Raw genomic sequence first — 24860 nt, 5'->3', positions numbered from 1 at the left:
GGTCTATTCATAAAGTACTCATTTTCTCTATTAGTATTTCCCAAACTTTACTCCACTTATAGCCACTGTGTAGCAACTGCTATGTGGGCTGCTAAAAGGAGAAATTTAAGTGAGTCTTTTTGGCAAGGTTGCTCTCCCCATCTAACAGTGACAATGTTAGGTTGAGCAATAAATGTTCACTGTTAGTAAATAAACACTACTCAGCTACTCCTCTCCAGAGAAATTGGAATTTAGGTGATTACATCAAATATGAATAAGAGTACAACTGCAGCTGCCTCCTTTCTAACATGTATCATTGGATCTGTCCTTTTTAAACAATCTGCTTGGGGTAAGAAATTATGTCTCTAAAATCAAAGGGGTAGCCGTGTTAGTCTGAATCTATAAAAAGCAACAGAGGGTCCTTTGGCACCTTTAAGACTAACAGAAGTTTTGGGAGCATAAGCTTTCGTGGGTAAGAACCTCACTTCTTCAGATGCAAGAGAAGAAGTGAGGTTCTTACCCACGAAAGCTTATGCTCCCAATACTTCTGTTAGTCTTAAAGGTGCCACAGGACCCTCTGTTGCTTGTCTCTAAAATGTAGCCCTATGTTATAAAATGCAAAGTATGTATCTTAAATACTTACATGCCCCACATTACTATCTGAATGTCTCACAATCTTTAATGTATTTATTCTCACGACACCTGCATGAGGTAAGGAAGTACTATTATTCTCATGTTACAGATGAGAAACTGAAGCACAGAGTGACTAAAGGACTTGCCCCAGGCAGGGCCGGCTCTAATTTTTTTGTTGACCCAAGCAAAAAAAAAGAGTGCCGCCCCGCCGTAACACCCCCCCCAAGCGCTGCTGCCCCGCTGAAACACCCCCCCAAGCACCGCGCCACCCCACCCCACCAAAACACCCCCCGTCGCTGCCCCGCCCCGCCGAAACACCCCCCCGAGCGCTGCTGTGCCGCTGAAACACCCCCCCCGAGCGCCACGCCACCAAACCCACCCCCCCCAGCGCCACACCACTGAAACACTCCCCGGAGCGTCGCACTGCCAAAACACGCCCCCCCAAGCACCGCACCGCTGAAACACCCCCCTCCCCGAGCGCCGTGCCACTGAAAAAAAACCCCTGAGTGCCGCGCCACCAAAACACCCCCCACAGCGCCGCGCTGCTGAAACACCCCCCCCCCGTGTGCCGCCCCGCCGAAACACCCCCCCCACGCACCGCCCACTGAAACATCCCCCGAGCGCCGCGCTGCCAAAACCCCCCCCCAGTGCTGTGCCGCCGAAACTCCCCCCCCCCCCGAGCACCACGCCATGCTTCGAAACAAAAACACCCCCCCCCCCGAGCGCCGCCCGGCCGAAACAAAAACAACAACAACAAAAAACCTTGAGCGCCGCCCCGTCAAACCAAAAAATCCCCCAACCCCCCCGCCAGCGCCATGCCACGCTGCCGAAACACAAACAACCCACCCCCCCCCGAGCGCCGCCCGGCCGAAACAAAAACAACAACAACAAAAAACCTTGAGCACCCCCTGCTACGCCAAGATTGGCTGCCCCTTACAAGGTGCCGCCCCAAGCACGTGCTTGGTCAGCTGGTGCCTGGAGCAGCCCTGGCCCCAGGTCACAGAGGAAGTCCATAGTGGAGCGGGAACTAGGTTCCCCAAGTCCTAGGCTAGTGCCCTAACCATTGGACTATTCTTCGTCTCTTCTAAATCACATACTTGTCATTAGTATGGATCTCTCTCTCCTACGAGTCCCAAAAAGTCTTTTAGAGAGGGAGTGGGTAAATGGTAGAATTGAACATATTCCATCATATTTTTAGGCTGGGTATTTTCAAAATCACTTAGTGCTGCCTTTATTCTGCTCCCATTGAACTCAATGGTATCTCTCACGTTGACTTCAATGGGAGCAGAGAGAGGTCAGTGTGGAGTGCTTTAGAAAATCCCACCCTGATTGTCTATATTAAATTGTCTGTTATAGTTTTGGAAAATAAATTCTAAATCAATGATACTTCGCATGTACATTGTGCTTTTCATCCATAGATCTAAAAGCGCTTTATAAGGCACACAAGAATTTTATCCCCTTTGTACAAATGGGAGGAAAATGAGAGATTAAATCCCACTGTTATACAGCTTGATAACAGTGAAACTAGGGATAGAACTCTCCTGACGGTCAGTTCCCTAGCATCTCCATTGGACCCTATTGCCTCCTTGTTATAATGTGCTTGCATTATTTTGTGCCCATGGAGATCATAATACTTGCTCTGGGGGCTTTTCTAAAGAGCAGGATAAAAGAAAAAGAGGATCAGAGTCCATGGGAAAGGTGAAAAAGGAGATGAAACTGCCACTGTTGTAGTGACTGACCCAAAAGCTGCTGGTCTTTACAAAGTTTGGATATGTCTTTCATCCAGTTCCAGCTTTCAGGGTGGTGATCTGTTCTACTATTTCTGATCCTTTTCTCTCTCTGCTGGAACTGAAACTATACCAGAAAGGGAGTTTAAACACATGATGGGAGGTATCTGAATTTATAGCAGATTATGGTTTCGTTGCCTTTCTTTACTTTGTTCTTTTTCTTTTCTAATGGTTCCAAAGTTAACTTTATAGCTGGCATAACTTGCAAACATTGGCTCACTTACTAATCACTGGAATTGCATTTCTGGTGAATGGTTATATATAAAACTTTGCATCTTCAGTACTTTGTGCATTAAAGAGCACTTTATTTGCCTGAACGGAGACAATTTGCAGGATTTAGTGTTGCAGGCACTATGAAAGCCTGTGTCAGCTTTGGAAAGATGCCTGACATATTCTTGTGTTCTATGTCACTACAAACTAGATCTGAACAAATAATTCACAACTAATAATCTATTTTTCATAAATAGCCAGTTGTTTGTGAAATATCCATGACTCGATTGCAAATTGCATGAATTTACTTTTTTAGACTTTATTGGACAAATATTTTTTTCGGACTAGATAGTTGTGTACGAAAATTGTTTGCCTAATTGACCATTTGCATATGCACATAACGTAACTTTTGGATATGAATTTTTATATTTTCAATTGTATGTGTGCAAATTAAAATGTCAGACCCAAAATAAGAACAGCATGCAGGGAAAATCTTTATAATAAAAGAATACCACAGTCTTTTCTTTTATAATTTAAGAACTTATTTGTTTTAAAATATCCAAATTCTAATAATATTACATCATCTCATGGGATGAAGAGAATCCCACTTGTGTTTTTATGAGCCCAGTTCAATTATTTAGCTTCTGCAGCAGAGGGAAACCAGGTGTGCTGGACATTTTTGGTTGAATGGCCCCTGGTTAACAATTTACTTGTTCTGCTGCCTGCAGGGTTGAATAAACTGGACCAGATAAGGTACTAGAATCTTCACCTAGTCATAATTGTCCAAATGCAACCTTTCGATGCGCTGCTTCCACTAATGCACATTATTGTGTGAATTGGCAGGTATCACAATGGAGGCTGGGTTGATGACAAAATGCAGCCCCAGTTCAGATTTAGAGCAATCTCCTATTAATTACAACAATGATCACATCTGGCATGTTTTTGTAGCGTCATGCATCCAGATCAGGCAGATTACATGCAGTATACACCTTAAGTATATTTTAGAACTTCTGGTATTCAGTGACAGACCACAGAACAATAGTGCCAGTTAAAAACAATAACAACCCATCAAAATAAAGACATAGCAATAGATTAACTCCAACATTATTTCATTGCACTTTTGCAGCTGTTAGTTTGATCTGCTGCACTTTCTCCAGCAAGAACTTTCTTATAAGTATGCCCCTTCAAGACTTAATAAGGAATGACACCTTATTTATTTAGAACATGTATAATAACCTGTTAGAGAGACAAGGTGGGTGGGTGAGGTAATATATCTTTTATTGGACCAACTTCAGTTGGTGAGAGAGAGAGCAGCTTTTGAGTCTCTTTGAATAAAATATATTATCTCACCCACCTTGTTTCTGTAATATCCTGGGACCAAAATGGATACAACAACACTGCATATGATAATCTATATTTTTATCTTTCCATGTTATATTAATTTAAAAAATCTGTACAAATATACATCACAAACAAATAGGCAATTGCTACAGGGTAAAGAGCGAACAAGCAAATGTGGACGCATCATGGAGTACAGAAAAAGTCAGACACATTTGTCTGATCTCTTCCTTCTTTTTCTCTCATGGGACTCAAATATTATTACTTACAATTCTCCTTTGTTCTATTTGGTTATTGCAAGAATAATTGTTCAGCAATATATATAAACTGGGCGTTGTTTATCTCATAAAGGGCTGGGTTGTTTGTCATTACTCCTGGAAGACTGTTGAATGTATAGCGGGTTCCTTAGTGCCTCATGGATCTTGGACTACTCCTGTGAATAGGTTCCAGATGCCCAAGTATTCTGTGCTAGAGCTGTTCCTTTGGGGCAAAACCTTCCATGTGCTAGTCTTGGCGCAAGGAGCTTTGCAGGGGAGGAAGGCTGTGAAATGGCATCAGAATCACTGGTTTCTGTCTGTTTTACTCCACATGTTGCAGTGTGCTGAGTGGAACTGGAGAAAGAGGGTCAGGCGCCCAAAGGGGGACCCAGTGGTGTGGTTGTGACATCAGGGGCTTAGGAGTGCAAGCTGGAGCATACTGCTACCAGTCAAACACAGACTTCTCAGCATAAACACTGGACTTTCTATATGCTCGGTAAAGATCTCTTTAATGAAACGGGTATTTCCAGGGTACCCATCATAGTACTAGAGCACCTCTGGGTGTGCTTCCTGGCTAGGCAGAGGCACATATTCAGTAGATTCCTACAGTGATGTGTCCTCTGGCCTCCTGATTGGTCCCTCTCCAAAATCTCAGTGGTCATGCACAATGAACCATCCAGGAGCTCAGCTCCACTCTGTGCAGGGAGCACCCATATCCTGCCCTTAGCTCTGTGATATTGAACCTCAATAGTTCCACTAAGACAGAGTGTAGGGTGAGATTTCCCCCTTTATGCCTGAGATTTTCCATTGAAAGGCTCTCCCACACCTTTGAAAGCATTTTATGTTAGGCACATATAGTACATAGCATTCCACTCAGCATCTATTATGTTTGTTACTAAAAACCATATGCCCTCCTCAGTTTCAAATTCTGGTTTCAGTTATGTTAGTGTAAACTCAGGGAATTTCATCAACATCAATGGAATTAGTCTGGATTTACATCTGTCTAACTCAGTGCAAAGTTTGCTCCCAAATCTCCAGGTTTGGAGGCTGAGAAGAAATGCATGATTCATGGACTGGAGGACTTTGGAAACTGGAAAATTTAAGAACAAGACACAGGTTATAAAAGAAAAATGAGATGACCCATAAAATGCTGATAATTTGAACAATATGAGCTGTGTTGCCTTGGTTTGCATAAGGGAATTCATAGTTGATATTTCGTGAGCTAGCTGGAATTGTTCTACCTGTATAATGTTGTTTTCACTTTCTGCTATTTTCTAGTTATTGAAATTAACCTTTAAGATGTGGTATTCCATATGGACATTTGCCTTTGTGGTGTTCAGTGATCATTCAGAGCTTAAGGAGATCTGTTTCATTCAGGGTCCATATTCTTACTGTCTGTGTATAACAACAAGAGCTTCACAGTGTCCCACCCAGACTCTGTCTGGAAAGCATCCCCTAAAGGCACAGTCCCCAATACCATATCTTCCTTTCCAAGTCAAAACTTAATAAGTAATAAAAAACCAACATCAGTATAACATGTAATTATTGTCAACAACTGAGGTGTGGTCAGTCATGGCTAGTGGTCAGAGCCAAGGGTCAAAGCCAGAGTCAGAAACTAAGCTGGGCTGGAGCAAAGCTGTGGACAAGGCAGGCATAGGAGCAATCACAGTTGTGGGCTAAACACTGAGCAACAATGACCTGGTGGCTGCTTAAGAGCACATCTGCCAGTTCCCCACAGCCAATCAGATGATTCTGCTGTAGCTCACATGTGTTCATTAGTCTACTTGAGCTAGCTAGTCCCAGACTCAGCTGCAGTCCTCCATTCCTGACAATTACCAATATGTATAAACAACCCAATAACTAAACTTGCAAACAATTTTCAATTAGTCTTTGAGGTGACCTGCTCTCATTTGGACCAGCAGGGATCCCCTAGATCAACACTGTTGTCACCAGGAGGCGGTGTTCTGGTTGTTTCATGATCTGGGGACCTGTTATTTCAAGCTGTTGTGGTTATTGCCTACCCAAGACCCTCCTGGGCAAAACAGCAGACTCGGTGCTTCTTATCTTCCTCCCTTCTGTGTTTTGGTGTCACCTATTCCTCGGTAGTGTGTCTGTCTGTGGTGACAACTTTTTGTGACACCACTGCTGTTTCTCATCATAGAAACACACAGCGCCATTTTCTTGAAGTGGGGGCAGCTCTCAGTACTCCAAATCATATTGAATGTTTTTTTTTTGCTGTGTCTGTCTCTTTACACATGCGCAAGTCCCCAGCAACCTCAGTTTCTAACAGGCAATTTTGTGTTCAGTTTTCTGTTGAACAAAATGTCAGCACGCAAAAACACATACTTCATTGGTGCCATTTTGTAATTTAACAGTGCTAAATATAGATCAAAGTCTGACTCAACAGTCTTTTTCAGTACAAGCTTTCTTATTTTGACACTGTTTTCCACCAACATGTTGGATAATGGAGACAAGTGGTTACATGTCTAGACCTGTACTTCAGTGCAAACTGCTTAACCTCATGCCAACTACACTGTAGCCCATTGTCAGATATTTTTTTGTCAAGTATACCATGTCTAGCAAAAATAGATTTGATATGCACAATTACTTGGTTTGCTGTAGTATCTTCTAGTAAGGCTGTCTCAGAGAAGTGAGAATAATAGTTTAAGGCAAGTATTTCCCCCCCCCCCCTGCAAGCGCAAACAAATCTACACCTTCTTTGTTCCAGGGGGCCAGTTTTTCCTGTGCCATGAAACAGGCTCTTTTGTGTGACTTGTTCTGTATTTTTGGCAAATGCAACAAGCCTTGACAGTTTCCTTAATGTTACTGTTCATTTGATGCCAGCATAAAATGTCTGTTTCTCTTCGATTTTTTTAAATCTGTAAATGATCTTCATATTTCCTTTTAAAGATATTTTTATGTAATACTTTAGGAATCACCATCCTGGTGCCTCTAAGCAAATCCCACCGACAACTGAGAGCTCCTGCTCAAAGTGAGGTGGGGCTGCAAATATGCTGTTCAAGCCACCCTGTGCTAATAACCTTGAATACTTTCTGCAGAGTTTTATCTGAGCAGTTGTTCTAGAGTTCACAGGCCATATTTTATGAGACCAGACAAGGTTTTTGGGGGAGGTTTGTTTTTGATTGGCATGTACAAAATTTAAGTCTGGACTTTGCTCCACTGCATTTTTGTCAAATGATCTATAGAGTGTATCTGAAACTCCAAATCTTTGGCTATATCACTTGATTCATTTAGATTTATATAAAGAGTTTGTGTGTGTCAACAATATCTCTAATTATCCAAGCTGGGGCTTCATTCTTAGGGCTAACAACGGAATGGAGAAAGCAGCCTGCTAAAAGGGTAAATCCTCAGATTTAAATCCATTCATGTGTGTATTTTTTATACATTGTAGTTTCTCATATATGTGTATAGAAGATACATGTGTACTATTTGCTAAACTATGTATATAAGTTTACTATTTAAATATTTAAATATTTAGGCTTTGATCTACCATTGTGTTCTTCCAATTTTACCCAGCATAATTCCACTGAAATGGAGTGGCGTGGAAGTGGTGAATCAGGCCCTTACTGTGTTCTATTAAGGAAAAATAATGCCAGAAATGGGGACCTAAGTGGTGCAGCCAATTAGACAGAGGGAGAGAAAGAAATAGACACTGTCTATAGTACTGCAGTATTTACAATGCACCCATCGCAAAAGTGTTTGGATGCTAAAGTTTGTCATATGCAGATCCACTATATTCTCCTTTCACCCGTGTGAAAGTGGAGTTCCAATTCCATCATATGTCAAAGAGAATTTGGTCTCCAATTTTTCTTGTCACCAAATTGGTGTAAAATATGGCACAATAGCTACTCCATACAAGAGAGGACCAGGACTAAAATATTAAGGGTGCAGGAGGGCAGGAAGGAATTAGCAGAGCTGGAAATGCCAATTTGAGAACATGGACCTGTCAGGTATTGCCTACCCAGGCAATCATTTGCAGAGTATACCAGAGTTGGGTCATGGACAGCAATACATTTCCTTAGCTATTTTAGAATAATCTGCAGAGAAATAGCACAATGAATTGAAAACAGATGGACAGAAAGATGTATTTGGCCATTGAATATTCTGTGTAACCAAGTTAAGTCAGATGTCTGACACTGTGACATTTTTGTCTCAGTAGGAAAGGAAAAGAACACCTGGAAACTGAGTGATTGGTGGTGGAGTTAATATTTTGATAGTTATGACACAATTTTATTCATTTTTTGTTTCCTTTTAATAAGTTTTTCATTTGCAAATTAGATTGTTGGAAAAATCAACCAAAATGTGATTTTGGATAGGAGCTTAAGCTTGGAGGACAAAGTGTTTGCTATTCCATCAAATCTTAGCCATTTTATCTGAACACCATTGGATAGGCTATATAATCTCTTGTGTTTTCTAGTGGGGATGTCAGCATTATTTTCTCAATATGTAAAGCAAGGAAACAGCCAGGGCTGCATTAAATAGTGAATATAGAGCACTCAACTAGTTGAAAAGGCAACAAGGAGACAATCCTTTTTGAAATGGTAGATATGAGAATGTAAATACAGTAAACAAGCCATCTAAGTGTAAATTTCTTAGTTAATGGAAATGTGCATCACATGCCCCTAATTAGGGCCTGATCTTGTACCTCCCCACAGGTGCTACCATCCTTTCCTCCCTCAGGACCTAGCAAATGGTGCTCAGCATCTTGCAGCTTAGAACCCTCAGGCTGCAGGATTTTTCTGTAATGTCACATGGCATAAGGAGACTAATTAGGCCAAGATTTTCAGAAGTGATTGGTGACTTTGGGTGCCTCTGTTTTTGGATGGCCAAACAGAGACACCTTCTATGGGTTTGATTTTGAGAGAGTGCTCAGCACTTGCCCTCTGACAATCAGGTGCCCCTAACATATCTCAAGGTATGGCCCTCCAAGTCATTATTCACCTTTGCAAATCTTGGCTTCAAACTTTGTCTATTCAAGAGACTTGGACCATCAGTAAGCAAACTGGTGGGTCACCTCCACTGTAAGCACGATGCAGGGTGTCTACATTAGCCATGCTACAGGGGTGTGCCATTAGGAAAGAATAATCCTAATATGTTCATCACTAGGTAATTATTGGTTTCAGTAGATATTATATGGAGTGTTTTATTTGGAACAAAGAATCCTGAGACAAATTAGACTAATAACTGACTTTAAAAAGAGAGGTTAATTCAGTTGAAGCTGTATCAGCAAACTGAGGCTAGCTCCACTTGTGAGCAATTCCAGAGACATTTTACCCAGTCAAGTTCCCTAGCAAGATAAATTAACTCCTCAGAACAAAGTTTCATTGGTTAGTGATACCCTGAGGACTTCTGGCTTTTCCACATTAACTCTTGATAGGTGCCATGTACACCATAGGCCAGTTTCCCACACTCCTTACACATGTAAACTTCACACTAAAGTCAGTGGGAGATTTGTTTGAGTAAGTCATACAGGATGACTTACCCACATGGATAGTATTTGAATGTTTTGCAAACTAAAAGATCAAATTCTTTCTTTGGACAGGTTCATGCAACTCCCAATGGATATTATGTGTACTGATTTTGAGAAATAGCTTGAAACTAACTAAACTATGCTGGTTAAGTGACATTACTTTTTTGTGCCATCCAGTGATCAGTTGGATAGTATTATATCAACATGTCTGATACAGATCAGGTATGTCCTTCTTCCTTGCTTCAGTAGATGCTTCATACTGCTTCTTCTCCCTGTTAGATAATGTAAAGAATGGAGAAAAAAAGGTTAATCTTGGAGATTAACAATCACAGATATAGTATTTGTTTTTTTTCATTGGACACTCGTGAGATTCACACATTTGATTTTTATGGGCTGATGATATTTGTGCAAAGCCAATGCATTTTTAGGTTGTTTTGGAATTTGTAGCATGGTGTCAGAGCCACAGCATAAAAAACTGGCAGGCAATCCTATTTCAAGATAGAATGTTTGTTACAGAATGTTCAGAACTATTAGAGATAGGACTGAATCTAAACCTCATATACAAACACCCCTGAACTCTGAAGGAATTCAAATCTGGCTACAGCCTTTGCAGCTTGGGCCGACCTCTAGTCCACAAAAATGGGTGTCTAAAGTTAGAATTCAAAGTTCATAGTTAGACTTTAAAATAAATGTTCTGGTTTTCAACAGTGCTGAGCACCCAACAACTAGCACTGACTTCAAATGGAGCTGCTGGTTTCTTAGTACCTCTTAAAATCTGAGACACTACAGGTGGAGAAAAACAAAGAAACCCTGTCTTCCCTCTTGTAACAGAATTTGGCATAATGAGTAGCAGCAAGAGTTTACCACAAGCCATTTTGCATCCTTATATGTTCCACCTAGAAAAGGGTGCAAGCTGGAGTTTATCATCTTGAAAACTCCCATAATTCTGGTGATCTGGATAATGAGGAGCCCAGAGTGAAACAACCTATAGCTGTTTTGTGTTTTTTGTAGAAAAACACCAGGTCTTGCCTATTCATAGTTTTGGGACAAAATTAACCTTTCATGTGAATGACTCCCCAGAGGTTTCAGATAAAATGGAATCCAGATCTGAACCTCATCAGGTTTTGTAAAACCTAAGCCCAATGGATTAGATTTTACAAAACCAAATATATCCGCCTCAGCCCATTTCTAGTTCCTGAGTTTTCCAACCCAGACTGTCTTGTCATTTTACTTGTTTATTGTGTAAAATATCTTGTTTTTGTTTCATATGATTAATTATACATAGAGGAAATAACAGTCCTTACTTTCAACATGGGCAGAGCCATGACTCACCAGTGTGGCACCTCCTGCTGGTCATCCTGGGAATTAGCTCTTCCAGCCCAGAGCACGCTCTGCAGGCCAGTGTCTCACCTGCTACTGGCCCCTGTGTCCCTCCCAGACCCCGGTGCCCTTTCTCTCAGGGTTCTGCCCTTTGCAGTACCCCCACAGTCTCTGGGTCTCCCCACCCAGGGGAGCCCCCAATCCTTTATCCTCACCTTGCCTCAGTGGCTACTGCCAGTCATCATCTAGCCCCCGCACCCTGGGGCAGACTACAGTCTAAACCACTCATCAGAAGGGGGTTGGACCAGCTGCCTCTGCCTGTCTCTGGGCTGCCCCTCTGCAGCCCTAGTACCCTTGTGGGCCCTTAACTCAGCCTGGGGCTTAGCTAGGCTGGAGCTCCCCAGCTCCCTCTGCCCTTCCCCAGCACTGCGCCACCCTAGATACCCTTCTCTACTTCCCAGGCAGCCAGGTCCTTCTCTCTCTGAAGCTAGAGAGAGTGTCTCTTGAGTGCCTGGCTCACAGCCCTTTTATCGGGCCAGCTGTGGCCTGATTGGGGCGTGGCCTCCAGGGCCGGCTCTAGGCACCAGCCCTCCAAGCATGTACTTGGGGCGGCACTTTCTAAGAGGCGGCACTCTGGCCCCCCTTTTTTATTTTTATTTTTAATTTTTTTGCTTGGGGCAGCATTGCTGGGAGACTCGGCGTGGCAGCGGCAGCAGGACCCCATCTCCTTCCCTGCATCCCGCCCCGCTCCTCACACACTCCGGGAGCCCCTCTCGTGGCCGCTGCAGCCCGGGCTGCGGCGGCGGCGAGAGGGGCTCCCGGAGTGTGTGAGGAGCACGGAGGGAGAGAAGCGGAGTCCCCTGGAGCTGAGGCTGGGCTGCGGCAGTGGCAAGAGGCGCTCCCAGAGTCAGGGCCACCCGAGAGGTGGGGGCGGGCAAGTGGGGCAATTTGCCAATTTGTATGTCCAAGGCTCCCCCCCGCCTCCGTCTTCCCCCATCCCTCGGCGTCTCAACCGGTAAGAGGGCAGGGCTGCGAGCTGCGGCCGAGCGGTGGGAGCTCAGGCCCCACTGGAGACACCAGGCGGCTGCAGCGATGTTTGGGTAAGTGGCATCCCCCACAGCCCTGACCCCCAGCTCTGAGCCCAGCCCCTCTGAGCTGGGCACCCCCCCGACCCCATCCCCCCCACAGCCCTGAGCCCCAGCTCCGAGCCCAGCCACTCTGAGCCGGACACCCCTCTGACCCCATTACCCCCACAGCCCTGACCCCCAGTTCCAAGCCCAGCCCCTCTGAGCCGGGCACCCCCCTGACCCCATCTCTCCACAGCCCTGACCCCCAGCTCCGAACCCAGCTCCTCTGAGTCGGACACCCCCCGAGCCCATCCTCCCCATAGCCCTGACTCCCAGCTCCGAGCCCAGCCCCTCTGAGACGGGCACCCCTCGACCTCATCCCCCACAGCCCTAACCCGCAGCTCCGAGCCCAGCCCCTCTGAGCCGGGCACACCCCTGACCCCATCTCTCCACAGCCCTGACCCCCAGCTCTGAGCCCAGCCTCTCTGAGCCGGACACCCCCCCCCGACCCCATTACCCCCACAGCCCCCCGGCACCAACCATCACCATCACCCAGCAACAGCCCATTATGTAATTGCAAATGTATACATACCATTAAAGCATTTAATGTTTTTAAATAATGTATTTAGTGTATTTTCAAATTATTACAAATTAATTTTTGAATGTATTTCACTAGTTATTTTTTACATTTTCAAACAACGTTACTATAGTATTGCAACTTTTTTTTTATGGAAGGGGCCCCCGAAATTGCTTTGCCCCAGGCCCCCTGAATTCTCTGGGCAGCCCTGCCCAGAGTGTGTGAGGAGCTGAGGAGGGAAGGAAGCGGGGTCCCCTGGAGCCGAGCCCGGGCTGCGGCGGCGGCGAGAGGGGCTCCCGGAGTGTGTGAAGAGGTGAGCGGCTGGCTGGGCTCGTTGGTGCTGAGCAGGTAGCCCCGCAGCTGGAGATCCTTGCCTTCTCGCCCACTGGGGCTGGGCCAGGGCGCAGTGAGGCTGAAGAGCAGCAGGTCCGGTGGCTCTCCAGGTCCTCGACTGCCAGCATGTCAGGGGTGAGGGCGATGAGCACGAACTGATCCACCTTGGCCACCAGCAGCGCTGCGAAGCCCCGGGAGGGGGCCCCGTTCTCCGCGCCGCCCCGCAGCCGCACCGCCACCTGGAAGTACTCCCGCTCCATGCTGCCCAGCAGCTCCACTCGCACGGGGACAGAGTCACGGCTGGGCCAGGGCTTGGCCGCCGTGTACTGGTAGCAGATCCCACGTTTGGGGGGCAGCCCAGTGCGCTGGGGTGGCAGGGGGTGCGGGTGGGGGGGCACTGGTGGTGGTGGGGGAAGCTCAGGGCTGGCGGGGGGACAGCCAAAAATTTTTTTGCTTGGGATGGCAAAACACCTAGAGCCGGCCCTGGTGGCCTCAGCTGGGCTGCTTCCCCAATCAGCCTTTCCCCCGTCACAGCCCTCTCCAGGACTGTTTTTAACCCCTCCAGGCAGGAGCGGGGTGACTACCCTGCTACACCATCTCTAAGAATCTATCCACATACTATATTTTCAACAATTCCTACTATTGCTTAATCCCATCCTGTCTGATGTGTCCAAAGCAAACAATGAATTGTTTTGAAGTACAGCTGTTTGAGGTTTTCACCCTAGCTTTATAGTTCTGTCAACTATGCCACTTGATTATATACTCTTTTCTTGCACATCTTTCCCATAATTTTTTCAACGAGTTAGCAGTTCTCCTGATCATGAATGTATAAGTGTCAAATATCTGATTCTCTGCAGCAATGAAGTTTTTTGTTGTTTAAAAGTTTACAAACATTACATAATCACTCTTGTAATGATATCTTTCTTGACTCTCAAGTATCAGAGGGGTAGCCGTGTTAGTCTGAATCTGTAAAAAGCAACAGAGGGTCCTGTGGCACCTTTAAGACTAACAGAAGTATTGGGAGCATAAGCTTTCGTGGGTAAGAACCTCACTTCTTCAGATGCAAGTAATGGAAATTTCCAGAGGCAGGTATAAATCAGTATGGAGATAACGAGGTTAGTTCAATCAGGGAGGGTGAGGTGCTCTGCTAGCAGTTGAGGTGTGAAAACCAAGGGAGGAGAAACTGCTTCTGTAGTTGGATAGCCATTCACAGTCTTTGTTTAATCCTGATCTGATGGTGTCAAATTTGCAAATGAACTGGAGCTCAGCAGTTTCTCTTTGGAGTCTGGTCCTGAAGTTTTTTTGCAGTAAGATGGCTACCTTTACATCTGCTATTGTGTGGCCAGGGAGGTTGAAGTGTTCTCCTACAGGTTTTTGTATATTGCCATTCCTGATATCTGACTTGTGTCCATTTATTCTCTTGCGTAGTGACTGTCCAGTTTGGCCAATGTACATAGCAGAGGGGCATTGCTGGCACATGATGGCATATATAACATTGGTGGACATGCAGGTGAATGAGCCGGTGATGTTGTAGCTGATCTGGTTAGGTCCTGTGATGATGTTGCTGGTGTAGATATGTGGGCAGAGTTGGCATCGAGGTTTGTTGCATGGGTTGGTTCCTGAGTGAGAGTTGTTATGGTGCGGTGTGTGGTTGCTGGTGAGAATATGCTTAAGGTTGGCGGGTTGTCTGTGGGCGAGGACTGGCCTGCCTCCCACGGTCTGTGAAAGTGAGGGATCATTGTCCAGGATGGGTTGTAGATCACTGATGATGCGTTGGAGAGGTTTAAGCTGAGGACTGTAGGTGATGGCCAGTGGAGTTCTGGCCACCATCAACCTCAGCCTGGACCAATCTACACGGGAAGTCCACTTCCTAGACACCACAGTACAAATAAGCGATGGCCACGTTAACACCACCCTATACCGAAAACCCACCGACCGCTACGCCTACCTTCATGCCTCCAGCTTCCACCCCGGACACACCACACGATCCATCGTCTACAGCCAAGCGCTGAGGTACAACCGCATCTGCTCCAACCCCGCAGACAGAGACCAACACCTACAAGATCTTTACCAAGCATTCTCAAAACTACGATACCCACACAAGGAAATAAAGAAACAAATCAACAGAGCCAGACGTGTACCCAGAAGCCTCCTGCTACAAGACAGGCCCAAAACAGAAACCAACAGAACTCCAAAGAGAAACTGCTGAGCTCCAGTTCATTTGCAAATTTGACACCATCAGATCAGGATTAAACAAAGACTGTGAATGGCTATCCAACTACAGAAGCAGTTTCTCCTCCCTTGGTGTTCACACCTCAACTGCTAGCAGAGCACCTCACCCTCCCTGATTGAACTAACCTCGTTATCTCCAGACTGATTTATACCTGCCTCTGGAAATTTCCATTACTTGCATCTGAAGAAGTGAGGTTCTTACCCATGAAAGCTTATGCTCCCAATACTTCTGTTAGTCTTAAAGGTGCCACAGGACCCTCTGTTGCTTTCTTGACCCTTTTGCTTCTGATTTGCTGCCTTCACTACAAATATTTCCTAAGTTTATTTTTGTTTTTAAGATGGTTAAATGCTACAAATACAAGTTCAGTATACCTCTTGCAGATACTAGTCCAGAACCTCCCTTCAATGGAACTTTGCTAATTTGCTGAGGATGTAGCCTTTCTTGTTTGTTTATACTGACAACTTCTTCTGTTTGCCAGTTTCCTTCCTATGAAGAAATATTTTCATATCTTTGTACATTCATTCTCAGTATGGTATATTTTACATATTGTATGGGTCCAATTGTCTGGTTTTAGCACTGCGGGTGCAAAGGGATTGTAAACCCAAGTGCACCAACTCCTAGGGAATTTTGCTGGCATAGGGGAAAATCCCTGAGTTACATGCAGCCAGCTGGTGTATGCCACTGATCTCTGCACCTCCTTTCCAGTCCCTTAGTGCAGGGTAAGTTTCAAGAGAAAGGGGGGCATAGTTCTATTGCTTCTGTGATTCAGCTATTCCTGTCTGCTGGAACAACTTCTTGATTAAAAGCAGAAATTTGCTATGGATTAAATATGTAACAGGAACATAGAGGATTAAATAACCATATTGTCCCTCCCACTCACAACCCTACCCCCACAAAAAAGGAATTATCTTAAACAGAAGTGAGCTGACATCTTTTCACAACTAAAACTTCTGGGTTAAGGATCAGCAAATAGCAGCAGTAAAGAATTATTGAAAGCAGAGAGAAACAGACAGAACAGAAGTAAAAGTAGATTGAATATGTTGAAAACCCAGGAGTAAATAACTTCATCAATTAATTTTATAAAATATTTCATTAATTCCTAACATCTGAAGAGCCCTCTGCTGGTGTAGCTCCATTGAATAGAAATATTTGCCATACATAAGTTTAGGGATCTAGATGTCATTGTAGATAGTGCAATGAAGCCCTCTGCTCAATGTCAAGTTGTGGTTGTTAAAAAAAAAACAAGGATACATAAGGACTGGGATGGAGGATAGTATGGAAAATATTATAATGCCATTGTATAAATCAATAGTGTAGCATCATATAGAATACTGTGTGCCATATGGTAGCCCTATGGAAAATCTGTTATACCATGAAAGATGGAAAAGAATGGGATTGTTCATCTTAGATAGGAGATGAATAAAAGGGAATACAAGTCAAGTATATACAATAATGAATGGTCTAGAGAAGGTATATCAGGGTCTTCTGTTCCCTTCCCCGCCTCATAACACAAAGACAAAGGGATATTCATTGAAATTAAAAGGTAGCCAATTCAAAACGGAAAAAAGAAAACATTTCCCCCCACAATGTGTAATTAGAATGTGGAACTAGTTGTTACAGAAGTCACTGAGGCCAAGAATTTAGCAAGATTCAAAAAGGGATTAGATATTTATATGGATATCAAGAATATCCAGAATTATTATAATGAGCAATAACAAAAATTATGGAGCAGTTATTAAACCTCATGCTTCAAGACTTAAACCAGTATTAGAGACCAGGATGAGACATATGTAAGGGAAGACTATTTCACATCTGCCTTCTGAAGGCCTCTTACCTTCCTCTGAAGCATATGATAGTAGACTAGATGGACCTTGGGTCGGATCCAGTTTGGCAATTCCTATGATCCCATGCCCATTAAACATATTATAAAGCTCAATATCAATATCATGTTGAGGTGACCTCTAATTTTAACCTGTTAATTTTCTGCTGCAGTAAGGGCACTGTGAAATACAGCTTTCAAAATTCAAAAGCAACTTCTCTCCTTTTAATCTAGATTAAAACAAGGTGTAATCTCTAATGGAGCCTGATACAACCCCCACCCCCCATTCCCCAACTGAAGTCGATGGGAATCTTTCATTGCTTTCAATGGGAGTTACATCAGGCCCTAAAATTACAGAAATAGAAACAAAGGAAAATATTAATCCCAAACCCCGTTGAAATGTGTAAGAGGTTATTGAATTGAGTTGGTTGAATGCATATGTGCATGATAGCTTTTCTTCATCTTGATTGGGGTAGTGACAAAAATGAAAAATATAAACAAAATTCTGAAATATATTGCAGCTTTCCTATTATTCATTTCTAGAGGTTCAAAGTTGTTTTTAAAGAGCCGGCTTTATGCTATTCTAGGTTATGGCTATGAGCCTTAAAAATTTACAGTTAAATATTTCCATAACAATGTAAGATCTTTTCTGTGCAAACTGCTTTCCCCCTTGGATTCATCATATACTTCCAATTTTGGGCATTATGGGACTCTGTTATGTGAGACAAAATTAAAAGCAAGTAGGGGGTAGAGGCAGATAACAAAAAGATTTATCAAAAGCAATGTGGATAAAATAAAATCTCCAACTGGGAGTTTGCACATTTTTGCAGCCTCAGGGCTGTAGTATAAATTTCTGTCAACACTGTTTAAGTGCAAAATGGCATTGACATAGTGTAATTGATACAATGATCTAACAGTAACACAGTTATGTATGATAACGCATAATCTCACAAACCTATTTATATAGAAAACCCAAATGCAATATATAAAAAGTTATTTTTCTTGAAAAAACCTATAACACCCAGTTAGTTAAGTACCTAAATACAGATTTAGGTGCTTGATTTTTTTACACCCAGTTTAGCCTAGTTCAAGTAGGGTGCAGAAGCAGACAGCAAAAACGGCAAAGGAGTAGATTGCTTTTAATTAATGTGAATAAGAATATGCCCAAAATCTGGGTTCAAATTTCATAATTCCTAACTGACCACCAGTTCTACTAGAAACAGAGTGAAAAAAGTACACCAGAAGTTTAAAGCATGATACAGAATGCTTGGAATTTGTGGACATGAAATGTGTAAAGTTAGAACCAGTATAACTTAAATATTTTTAGTGTAAAAATGGCATTTTTCAAAAATGAAAAGTGTTTTGCTTTTTAATATGTGACAAAAAAAATAAAAGAATTTAGCCTGTTGGTTTTCTGCTTTTGTTAATCTTCATCTTAATTTTTGGTCATCTTCTCCATGTTCATTTCTGTGTGTTCTGTGACTGGTTGCTATCTTCTTCCTTCTTTGTGTTCCATTGTCATCATCCTTCTGTGTGTGCCGTTCTCATTTCTCATAAGATCTGGGTGGTCTGGGAGAATCATGGGTACCTGTTAACCTTTGTAGCCCATGTGATCGGGGTGGATTGTGGTCCAGAAGGTTCAGGTAGCTCTGATGGTCCAGAGGAACTGGCTGGCCTGTGTGGATTAGAAATTTCACTTTTCATTTGTTCATTAGTTTGGCGCTCATTTGTCATTTGCGGATTTTGTTTTTTGCATTGCCTCTTCAGATTGCTCAGCTAAAACACAGTGTAAGATATTTTGGAAAACTGAAAAAGAAATCAGTTTTGAAAAATATGAATATAGAATATGAATTACTAATATGAATATGAAATACAAATATAGAAATTAAACAAAAGTTCTATCGAAATTCAAAAAACAAAATCAGCTGGGTTAAAAAAAGAATCAGAATTATTTAGACTTTTTATTTTATTTTTGTGTCGTCCCCCCATCCCTCCCACCAACCAGCTCTTCATAGAGTTAGGGGCTCACCTGAGTTTGGGCTTATTTAGTACACAATAGCTAGGTGAAGTCAACTCTTGGTATTGTCAACTGTTCCTTATCTATATTTCATAGGTCGAATTCTATGACCCTAGAGATCTTGCTTATTACTGGGATTACACTGTTTGACTCTCCAAGCCCTCTTTAAAGTCCTCGATGAGATGATGGTTTGCCTGTCAAACTTATATTCCTGGAACACTTATTCCTCTGTCAACCCTGTGTTCCCTACAAAGCAACTCATGTGTTTCACACTTTACTCTCTGCTCTTTCATTAGCCTTTATACAAGAGGGCTGAACATTTCCTCCTTTGTTTCAAGTTACTATCCCTCTGTTTCCAGAAATAACATATGTATCCAGCCTCTGAGGCTGCATTTCTCTCCCATATGGTAAAACAATATTGCATTCATATATTTGTAATGAGTTTTTGAAAACACATGGAAATTATTGTTTCAATAGTTACATTTAATACTAAATTATAAAACACCTTAGTATAATATCCAAACTATTTGGGAAGTAATGAAAATATACATGTGTAGACATGAGGTTTGTCAATTGCAGTGATAATATTCAGAACCTATGTAAGCTATTAATTGACAATATAGAATATATATATTCCCCATTATTCAATTTTATCACATACATATGTATGTTATGGTGTTGGGCCCAAACTTGCTTCCATTGAAATCAGTAGGATTTTGTCACTGACTACAGTGGGAGCAGGGCTGTGTTAAATGAAAATATTTTGTTGTTATATTAATTATGGCTGGGGTTTTAAAAGGAGCTTTAAGGGAGTCAGGCACCAAATTCCCTTTGAAATTCAAAGGGATTTGGGTATCTAACTCTCTTATGCCCTTGAAATCCCACCCTATTTCATTATTATGTCTCTTTCTATAGGTATAAAGACGTTATTGATAAACTATATCAAATATATGTCTCTTGCTATAGGAATCATATATTCCATTTAATATGATTCAGATTATTTAGAGATGACAGTTTTATAATAGTATTGTAAATGTTGGAAGTATGTTTTTAACACATCCCAATAATATATAACATAACTTATACTTGTTTCTTTCACGTGCATTTTTGGAGGCTGACCTAACACCATGTGCAGCAGAGTTCATCAATGTCCAGTGGCGCCGACTTTCTGATATGTGGGGTGTGTGTGTGTGTGTGTGTCCTAGCTCTGCCCCAGCCCCGCCCCTGCTCCACCTCCACCCCACCTCTTCACACCCTCTTCCATCCCCAGCGGCAGATGGGAGGCTCTGGGAGGGAGGGGAAAGCGCTGACCAGCAGTGCCTCTGGCAGGCAGGAGGCGCTAGGGGGTAGAGGGAGCTGGCTGCCAGTGGGTGCTTAGCCCCCACCATTTTTCCCCATGGGTGCTCCTGCCTATGTCACTGTCCACATTCTAATGCCCTTCAAAAAAGCAGACTTTAATAAACTCAGATTAGGTAGGTAAATTTCCATAGGAAGAAGATCTGAGGGAAAAAGGAGTTCAGGAGAAACTGGCAGTTTCTCAATACAGAACTGACACCTAGCATGGGACATAAAAGGCAATAAGAAGTGGTTCTGTAAATACATAAGAGCAAGATGAATGAAAGTGTAGGTCTACTCTTTAGTGGGGAAGGAGAGTTAATAATGAATAATGAATGTCAAGAAGGCTGACACATTTAATGTTTATTTTGCTTCAGTCTTCAAAAAAAAAGTTAAGATGCTTAACACAATTCATATTAACAAAAAGTGGGAAGAACGCAAGTCAGAAGAGGGAAAGAACAGGTTGAAGATTTTTTAGATAAGTTTGTTTATTGAAGTCAGCAGGGCCTGATGAAATACACCCTTAGATACTTAAAGAATTAGCTGAAGGAATCTTGGAATCATTAGTGATTATCTTTTGAGAACTCAAAGAGGATAGGTGAGGTCCCAGAGGACTGGACAAGTGCAAACATAGTACCTATCTTTAAAAAGGAGAACAAAGAAGACTCTGGGAATCATAGACAAGTCAGCCTAACTTCGATACATGGAAAGATACTGAAACAAATTATTAAAGTCATTTTGTAAGGACCTAGAGGATAATAGAGTAATAAATAGTAGCCAACATGGATTTGTCAAAAACAAATAATGCCAAACCAACCTAATTTTTTTCTTTTACAAGGCCACTGGCCTAGTGGATAAGGGGAAAGCAGTCGTTGTGATATATCTTGATTTTAGTAAGGCTTTCAACACAATCCCACATGACATTCTTGTAAGCAAACTCGGGGAATGTGGTTTAAATGAGATTACTATAAAGTGGGTGCAAAACATGTTGAAAGAATAGTTATCAATATTCACTGTCAAACTGGGATTATGTATCTAGTGGGATCCTGCAGGGGTCTGTCCTGGGTCTGAAACTATTCAATATTTTCATTAATCAGTTGGATAGTGGTGTGGAGAGTATGTCTCTAAAATCTGTGATTGACAGCAAACTGGGAGAGAATGAAAGTACTTTGGAGGACAGAATTAGAATTCTTGTCAAATGGGAGAACTGATCTGAATTCAACAATATAAATTTAAATAAAAGAAGTGCAAAGTATTACACTTAGGAAGGAAAAATCAAATGCCCAATCATAACATAGAGAATAACTGGCTAGGCAGTAGTACTACATAAGAGTATCTGAGGGTTATAATGGATCACAAATTGAATATGAGCCAACAATGTGATGCAGTTGTGAAAAAGGATATAATTCTAGGCTGTATTAACTGGAGTGTCATACGTAAGACAATGGGAGGTAACTGTCCTGCTCTACGTGGCACTGGTGAGGCCTCAGCTAGACTACTGTGTCCCATTTTGGGTGCCACACTTGAAGAAAGATGTAGACATATTGGAAAGAGTCCACAGGAGAGAAACCAAAAAGCAAAAGGTTTAAATAACCTGTCCTATGATGAAAGGTTAAAAAATTGGATATATTTAGTCTTGGGAAAAGAAGGCTGAGGGGGTACCAGATAATAGTTTTCAAATATTTTAAGGGCTATTATAATGAGGACAGTGATCAATTGTTCTCCACGTCCACTGAAGGTAGGAGAAGAAATAATGGGATTAATCTTCAGCAAGGGAGAATTTGTTTAGAAACTACTTTCTAACTAGAAGGTTAGTTAAGCTGTGGGACAGGCTTCCAGGGGAAGTTGTGGAACTTCTGGCGGGTTTAAAAACAGGTTAAACAAACAGCTGTCAGGGCTGGTCTAAGTACAGGTCTGTTGCATCTTACGCGCATTTAACATGCGCGATTTCAATTTTACGCGGTCGGCAAAAACAAAAAAAAAAAAGAGAAAAATAACAATTTTAATACTATACCTGTAGTTCGGGCGATTTCGCCCGCCATTGAACTCAATGGAATTTTGGCTATACGCGGTTTTCGCTTTACGCGCTAACCGCGGAATGGAACCCCCGCATAAGATGAGACAGACCTGTACACTCAGTCCCGCCTCAGTACAGGGGGCTGGATTAGATGATTTATCTAGGTCCATTTCAGGCCTATATGTCTATGATTCTGTGAAAACAGGAGATGATGGAAAGAAAGGATCAATCAGTTTACATTAAGCCCTTCAAATTCTTCATTAAGAGCTGGGAAATCCCTTACTAAAAACTAATGTATTCAAATATTGCCCTCTTTTCTGTTGGCAATTTATCCAAATGCAGACTTCAATTTTTATGAATTTGTTCATTGCTTAAAATTGTTTAGTGAACACTTTATGTAAGCATATTTTGGCCTTGAATTGTTTGCAAACTTTGTCTTTCTCTATTCATTGTTCATGGTATGTTGTTGGTCACCTAAGTCAGATGGTATTGATGTTGTTACCTGGCTGAATGTCTGAAACTTCCATAAACACTAGGAATGACTCAAAGAGATTTTCAGCTGGCAATGCAAACATTTCCAGGATGAGCCTTCCCACAAATACACATTTGCTTCCATGAACATGCATGCAAACAAAACATTAGTGGCATGAATGTTTGGAGAAATGAATAAAAAGAGTCACTAATATAATTGATACGAATTTGCAGTTTTTATTAAAATGTTTTTGAGTATTCTTTGCAGTGTTTGTCCAGCTGTATTCTTCATAATATAGAATACCTCACTCAAGATGCTTTTCTAAATCTTTTGCCTTGTCCAAGCCTTACTAGCTCTTGCAATTTTTCATTATTGGCTAAGTTCTGATGTTATTTTAATGAAGATCAGAACTGGCCTTATCAGTAAGTTCTCCCATACTTCTGATATCTTATTTCCCTTTTTAGACCTTTTTAGTCTCTCCTAAATATTTCTAATCTTGGGCATGGTACTCTCAATGAATGTGTGGTAATCTATTAAAAAAATTCAAAGCGCCTTAAAGACTTCTTTACCTTATGGGAAAACTGAAAAACATTCTATATGTAGATATACTGCATATGTAATATTTTTGGGTATTTCTCTTACCTTGGGTATTTGTAAAGGAATATTCAGATGAAAACAGGATGATCTCTAAGAGATCATCAGTTGCTGTTGTTTGTTTCTCCCTAGGAGTTATAATGTTCTGTTAGTGACATCATAAGGAGCTCTGAAGGAGATGTCATATAAGACGATTCTTACCTCAAATGAGAAATAAGCTGCTGGTCTTTATGAACTGTTAAAAAGATCATGGAATGTTTCTAATAAAACAGAGGGGATGGTACATATAAAAAATATGATTAGTACCTTTTGCTTCCAGGGACCTATAGTATCCCTCTCTTTGCTATAATAAAAGTAATACAGCTAATAAACACTTAAATAGCACTTCCTATCAATAGATGTCATAGGGTTTTTCAAGGGTGATTAGGCATTACTATTTCTATTTTATAGATGCAGCTACTAGGACAGAGATGTTAATTGACTTACTCAAGGCCAACTTGGGCTCATCCTTTTTCTGATGCTGTCTGATCTTTGTGGATGCTACCATCCAGGCTAATTCTCTTCACCTTGGCAAAAGTCCTGCCCCCTTGAAGTTAATGGCAAAACTCGCAATGACTTCAGTGAGGTCAGGATTTCACCCCTAATTTTTCTGTGGTATTGGGTGAAAAGTCCTTCCTACCATCTTTAGAAGACCTGTACTGTGATGGATTTTGGTGGCACGAATACTCCTCAAACTCAAGGGGATTAGCCACCCCTAGCATCACTGTGATTTGAAGGAGTTGCATGGAATTAGAGTTGGACCTGAATTGAAAAATTGGGACCAGTATCCAAACTTTCCCCAAGTTAAGTGGTGTTCAGTTGAGGACTTTGAGTTCAGGCCTATCTCTACATGGAATCTTTCAGTCCTTTCCCTAAACTGTCAAACATGAATGCTGAGAAGAGACTGAAATTTGATTGATTTAACACGTGAATCCTTCCCTGTTATACTTCACATTATATGGTGTAGCACATAGTGTAAAAGAATAAACCATATTTGTTGTGTTTATTATACAGAAATTAGATTAACACTAATTAATGTTTAGTTTATTAATTGTGTTCATTATACAGAAATTAGATTAACACTAATTAAGAGTGGGATCTTCAATAATGCTCAATATTGTCAATGGTTAGTTACTGCAATGGTAGTACAGTTAGATCAATGACGAATGTTTTTGAAAATCCCATTCTATACAAGTGTGTAACCTGATGACGTTTGCTTTAGGATCAGTCCTGGAAAGTCAGTGATGGTTCTCACTTATCCCCTCCTCCCCACTCCCACCCCCTGACTCTTTTTGAGCAAATTGAAATGCAACATAATTTGACATGATCCTGTGACTATTAA

The sequence above is a fragment of the Chrysemys picta genome, chromosome 5 (assembly GCF_011386835.1).
Source record: "Chrysemys picta bellii isolate R12L10 chromosome 5, ASM1138683v2, whole genome shotgun sequence".
NCBI lineage: Eukaryota > Metazoa > Chordata > Testudines > Emydidae > Chrysemys > Chrysemys picta.
Note: the sequence above shows the minus strand (reverse complement) of the source record.